General features: G+C 47.4%; 1 protein-coding gene across 1 annotated transcript in view; it reads right to left on the bottom strand.

Moving 5' to 3' along the window:
- Positions 1-4375: 4375 nt before the first annotated feature.
- The window catches only part of vwa1 (von Willebrand factor A domain containing 1), a 15725-nt gene continuing 13338 nt past the window's right edge, over positions 4376-6762 (bottom strand). Inside the window, exon 6 of the mRNA XM_014145724.2 lies at positions 4376-6762. This exon is cut by the window's right edge and continues 257 nt beyond it. The gene's annotated coding sequence lies outside the window, so the exon portion shown is untranslated.

Genomic DNA, 6762 nt, shown 5'->3' with positions numbered 1-6762 from the left:
TCTGGGGCCGATGAGAGCTTTTAGGACGCTACCCTGGCTTCCGAGCTGAACATCCCCACTCAGCCCCTCTCCACTCCCATGGATGTTAGAGCACTGGACGGGCGCTCTATAGGCCGGGTCACGCTTAATACCACTCCCATCAACCTACAGGTGTCAGGGAATCACAGCGAGACTATTCAATTCCTGCTCATCAAGTCTCCTCAGATTCCCGTGGTTTTGGGATTCTCCTGGCTCCAGTGACACAATTACCTCATCAACTGGTGCCATCATGGGCTGGAGTCCGTTCTGCCAGGGCCATTGTCTGAGGTCAGCGCAACCTTCCCCGGGACGTCTTCCTGGTGCCTCAGAAGGTGCCCTGGACGTCTCCGCCATTCCCGCGGAGTACCAGGACCTTCAGAAGGTGTTCAACAAGGCCTGGGAGACTTCGCTTCCGCCACACCAACCATATGACTGCGGGATTGACCTTCTCCCTAGCACCACTCCACCCCGGGGATGACTGTACTCGCTGTCGGGACCGGAGACCAAGGCTATGGACACCTACATTGGGGACTCCCTAGCTGCAAGGTTTATTCGTCCTTCGTCTTCTCCCGCCGACGCCGGGTTCTTCTTTGTGGAGAAGAGGGACAAGACCCTGCGCCCGTGCATCAACTACCGGGGACTCAATGACATAATGGTGAAGAACCGCTACCCGCTACCACTCGGCCTTTGAGCGGCTCCAGGGGGCCTCCGTGTTTTCCAAGCTGGATCTATGGAACGCCTACCACCTGGTGCGGATACGGGAGGGGGATGAGTGGAAGACCACCTTCAACATGGCCAGCGGCCACTATGAGTATTTGGTCATGCCCTTTGGCCTCACCAATGCCCCTGTTGTGTTACAGGCTCTGGTAAATGATGTTCTCCGCTACATGTTGAACTGGTTCATCTTTGTCTATATTGATGACATCCTCATCTTCTCCCACTCCCCCCAAGAACATGTGCTCCATGTCCGACAGGTTCTTCAACACCTCCTGGAGAACCAGCTGTTTGTTAAGGCAGAGAAGTGTGAGTTCCATTGCTCCACCATCCCCTTTCTGGGGTGCATCATCTCCGCTGGGAGTGTCCCGATGGATCCCAGGAAGGTGAGAGTGGTGGTGGACTGGCCCCAGCCTTCGTCCAGGGTGCAGCTGCAACAATTCCTGGGGTTTGCCAACTTATATCGCCGCTTTATCCGGTGTTACAGCACCCTGGCTTCCCCCTTGTCAGCACTCCCCTCTCCCAAGGTTCTGTTCACGTGGTCCCCTGCTGCTGACCGGGCCTAAAACACCGCTTTACCACTGCTCCCATCCTGGTTCAACCTTCCCGTCAGTTCGTGGTGGAGGCCGATGCTTCTGATGTAGGAGTGGGGGAAGTCCTGTCCCAGCATTGGACCTGAAGCTATATCCCTGTGCCTTTTTCTCGTGACTTTCTTGCAGTGAAGATGGCATTGGAGGAATGGAGGCACTGGCTGGAAGGGGCGTAACACCCGTTCATCATATGGACCGACCACACAAATCTGGAGTATCTCCACACCGCCAAATGCCTTAACTCCAGGCAAGCTAGATGGGCCCTGCTGTTCACACAGTAAAAACTTCTCCCTCTCATATCGGCCGGGGTCCAAGAATGTCAAGCTGGATGCACTGTCTCGCCGTTATAGCCCCACGGCTATTACCCCGGAGCCTAAGACCATCCTTCCCACCTCGTGCAGGGTGACGGCACTCAGCTGGGGTATAGGGAAACAGGTCCAGGAGGCACAGTGTTCCCAGCCGAAACCCCGGGGGGGTCCAGATAACCGGATGTTCATGCCTGACGCAGTCCGCTCTGTGGTCCTGGACCCTGGCTTTTGTGCGACAAAGCTTTTGGTGGCCCACCATGGTCCCTGACGTCTCCGCATTCGTCGCTGCCTGCACGGTGTGTGCACAAAACAAGACTCCTCGACAAGCTCCGGCTGGTCTCCTCCAACCTCTGCCTGTCCCTCACCATCCCTGGTCCCACATCTCCCTGGACTTTGTTATGAGTCTTCCTCCATCTGATGGCAACACCGCCATCCTGACATGGTCTCTGACCGGGGCCCTCAGTTCTCGTCTCAGTTCTGGAAGGCGTTCTGCACCCTCATTGGGTCGTCGGCCAGCCTGTCCTCCGGATTCCACCCCCAGTCCAACGACCAGTCGGAGAGAGCCAACCAGGATCTGGAGACTACTCTGCACTGCCTAGCCTCCGTCAACCCCACCACCTGGAGCCAGCAGCTGGTGTGGGTCGAATACGCCCGCAACACCCTTCCCTGCTTTGCCACGGGCCTATCTCCTTTTGAATGTTCCCTGGGGTATCAGCCCCCACTCTTCCCTGAGCAGGAAGAGGAGGTTGGCATTCCTTCTGCCCAGATGTTTGTTCGCCGCTGTCGTCGTACCTGGATGAGAGCCCGGTCGGCCCTCCTCAAGACCACCTCCAAGTATCAACGACAAGCGGATTGCCACCAGACCCCGGGTCCCCAGTATGGTCTCGGGCAGAAGGTACGGCTGTCCACCCGGGATCTGCCCCTCTGGGTGGAATCCGGAAAACTCTCCCCTCGGTTTATCGGTCCGTTTCCCATCTCCAAAATCATTAGCCCCTCTGCTGTTCGTCTTCTGTTGCCCTGGACCCTTCATATACATCCTACCTTTCATGTGTCCAGAGCTAAGCCCATGTCTCACAGCCCTTTGTCTCCTGTTTCCAGGCCCACCCCTCTCTCCCTTCTCATCGATGGCCAACCGGCTTACACGGTGAGCCGTCTCCTGAAGGTTCAACCTCGGGGATGGGGGTTCCAGTACCTGGTTGACTGGGAGGGTTAGGGCCCGGAGGAGAGGTGTTGGGTCCCTGCCAGAGACATCCTGGACCCAGGCTTCATCGCGTCTTTCCAATGTCGACACCCCGGTCAACCAGATATGCGCCCGGTAGGACGCCGGGGGGGGAAACTGTCACACCCTGATCTGTTTCACCTGTCTTTGTGATTGTCCCCACCCCCTCCAGGTGTCGCCTATCTTACCCATTATCCCCAGTGTGTTTATACCTGTATTCTCTGTTTGTCTGTTGCCAGTTCGTTTTGTTCATTCATACCTCCCAGTGTTTTCCCCCTTGCTCCTGTCTCGTCTTTTGTGCCTGTTTTGACCTTTCTGCCTGCCCTGACCCTGTCTGCCATCCTGTACCTTTGCCCCGCTACTCTGGATTACCAACCTATGCCTGACCTGACTCTGAGCCTGCCTGCCGTCCTTACCTTTGACTGCCCGTGTTTGATTTAATAAACTTTTGTTACTTCGACATTGTCTGCACTTGGCTCTTACCTTCAATCGTGTTACAAAGACTAAAATGAAAGCCTTACAGACTGAGACAGAAGCCTTTCAGACAAAGATGCATATAGATATGGAGGTGTGGGATGGTGTGACCATGAAACAGCAGGAGAGACAGAGGGAGAAAAATATATTTATTCTGTAGTGGTCAGTGCTATCCGGGTTCCTTCAGACGTCCCTACTCTAAACCCTAACTCTTACCTAACCCTAACCTTAACCATTTTAAACGTCAACTTCAATGGGGTAGGGAGGTCCCAAGACTCCCAGATAGAACTGACCATTCTGATATATCCTGTATCTGTAATGTGGAAGAGGACTGTGGAATGGCCACAATGATGTTGCCTGTCTGTCTGTATCCACACAGAGTGGCGAGGTGAAGCAGCCGTCTGCCTCCTCCATCCAGAACCCCGACTTTCCAACTCTTCCCATCCTCCTTCAGGGCAGGGCTGACTCGCAGGAGGACGTGTGGGAGTGAACATGTTTCAGAAAAAGAGAGGGATGGACATGAGAGACAATTCATAGAACAGGAGTTAAAATACAAACAGCAGATCCTCAGGAAATTGCAGCAGAAGGCAAAAGCAGAGAAGAAAAGGCAAAAAGACAGAACTGGTGATAATGCGAAAGGAGGAGAAAAGGTGTTGGGAGAAACAGAGAATGAGGGATAAAGAGAGGGAGATAATATAAGAGAAGGATAGTGTGGGAAAAGGAGGAGGAAAAGAAGCAAGTGCAGAAGGAGGCAAAAAAGAGAGCTGAGGAGAAAGAAAACGATTGAATGAGAAGAAGGAAGAGGCAGAAGAAAATAAGGAAGCGACAATTAAAAGAAAAAAGCAGGAGGCGAAAATGGCAAAGAGGGAGAAGAGAAAATTTTAATATTTCCAACCAATCGCTTTTCCTCGCCAATCAGCAAAGGCGGGGCATACATCTGATTCATATTCATCCTAATTTCTGCAATTCCTTTTGTTATCAACCCTTCCTTAATGAATTCCTCCAATCAGCATCCCGATCCTCAATAAATAGTCAAAGGTATTCAGTCCCTGTGTCTTAACTGATGTACAACTCCCAATTTATTGAATTTGAACCAACAACCAACAACCTAGAACCTTGAACACATCTAAAAATGTAGATCTAAAACGCATCAGTATAACTTCCACAGGGAGGCAGCAGAGACCAGCAGTAAACAGAGCCAGATACTGTGAACAGATCTCCACACAGTACAGTATGAACATGGTCAAAGGAATTTGGTAGAATCATTTATATTTCCTCTGCAGACCTACAGTGGGTATCATAAGTATTCATCCATTAGATTTTTTAAATGTTGTTGTGTTACAAAGTGGGATTGAAATAGATGTAATGGTGATCTACACAAGATACTCTATAATGTCAAAGTGAAAATATATTTTTTTACAAATGTTTACTAATTAAATAACTAAAATTTAGTTGTTGCATAAGTATTCACCCCCTTTGTTTAGGCAAGCGTAAATTAGTTCAGGAGTAAATTTTGGCTTAACAAGCACGGCAGGGTAGCCTACTGGTTAGAGCGTTGGGCTAGTAACCGAAAGGTTGCAAGTTCAAATCCCCGAGCAACGCCTCACAAAGAAGGGCACCTCTTGCTAGATTGAATATCCCTTTGAGCATGGTCTAGTTATTAATTATACTTTGGATGCTGTATTAATACACCCAGTCACTACAAAGATATCATAGCTGCTGGAAGTAGGGGTGCTGCATCACCCCCTGATAAATAAATAAATTTTTAAAAAATCACACAAATAATTAACTAGGCCATTATTGATCCTAATCCAAAACATCTTCCCACGGCCATGCATGCGTCCTTCCTAACTCAGTTGCAGGAGAGGAAGGAAGCTGTTCAGGGATTTCACCATGAGGCCAAAGGTGACTTTGAAACAGTTACAGAGTTTAATGGCTGTGATTGCAGAAAACTTAGGATGGATCAACAACATTGTAGTTACACCACAATACTAACCTAAATGATGGAGTGAAAAGAAAAAAGCCTGTACAGAATAAAAAATATTCCAAAACATGCATCCTGTTTGCAATAAGGCACTAACGTAAAAAAAAAAATATTAATTGCCAAAGAAATGAACTTTATGTCCTGAAAACAAAGCGTTATGTTTGGGACAAATCCAACACATCACTGAATACCACTCTTCACATTTTCAAGCATGGTGTCATCAGCAAGGACTATGGAGTTTTTTTGGATAAAAAGCAACGGAATAGAGCTACGCACAGGAAAAATCATAATGGAAAACCTGGTTCAGTCTGCTTTCCAACAGACACTGGGAGACAAATTCACCTTTCACAGAACAAAAACCTAAAACACAAGGCCAAAATATACACTGGAGTTGCTTACCAAGATTACATTGAATGTTACTGTGTGGCCTAGTTACAGTTTTGACTTAAATCGGCTTGAAAATCTATGGCAAGACTTGCAAATTGAAGAATTTTAAGAAGAATAATGTGCAAATATTGTACAATCCAGGTATGCAAAGTTCTTAGAGATTTACCCAGTAAAACTCAAAATTGTAATTGCTGCCAAAGGTGCTTCTAACACGTACTGACTCAGGGGGTTGAATATTTATCTAATCAAAATATATTACTGTATCTTTTTACAAATGTTAGAATTTTTCTTCCACTATGACATAACAGATTATTTTGTGTAGATCGTTGACAAAGAAAATTACAATTAAATCCATTTTAATCCCACTTTGTAACACAACAAAATGTGGAAAAAGTCAAGGGGTATGAATACTTATGATACCCACTGTATGCCCCCTGGTTCAATGGCCAACCTGTATGACTGAATACAGCATCATCCAATGTAACAGTTTGCCAATACCTCCATGTATAAGTGTTGGTGGTGATGAGTCAAAACAATCCTGGAAAATATCAGTGTGACCATCCTTTATCAAAAAAACATCTGCAACATCTCACTAGTAGAACATCTGTCTGTAGTTTTATCAGTGTAGCCACATAGAGAATCTGTTTGGGATTTGTAATTAGTTCAAAGGAGTTCCTCTCTGTTATTAAGGGTTCTGTGTTCACTTGCCCTTCAATTAAAGTCTAAGCTGAGTTTGCGCACACATGTACTCAATGTTACAAAATATTAGGGGTGGGTGCCTTGGGAAACATTGAAAGTATATTACATAGTTGCTCTCTGTGCACTAGAAAAATGTGTTACTGTACGTTAATCTTTTTGATTAAAACTACATCTTGTATGATACCGCAAACCAGAATTAGCTTGATCTAGACTGCTATGCTTGGCAGTCTATCTTAAGATCATATGTAAAACAAACAGTCAAACAAACAAATGTTTTAAGTGTGATTACAGGTTTTAGGCAATATGTGAAAATCAAGATGTCTGCATTGCAGAAGATAGCAACTCACAGTTCAGTTAGGGTGCTGACTA

The sequence above is a fragment of the Salmo salar genome, chromosome ssa15 (assembly GCF_905237065.1).
Source record: "Salmo salar chromosome ssa15, Ssal_v3.1, whole genome shotgun sequence".
Lineage (NCBI taxonomy): Eukaryota > Metazoa > Chordata > Actinopteri > Salmoniformes > Salmonidae > Salmo > Salmo salar.
The sequence above is the reverse complement of the archived record's forward strand: the minus strand, read 5'-3'. Positions and strand labels throughout refer to the sequence as shown.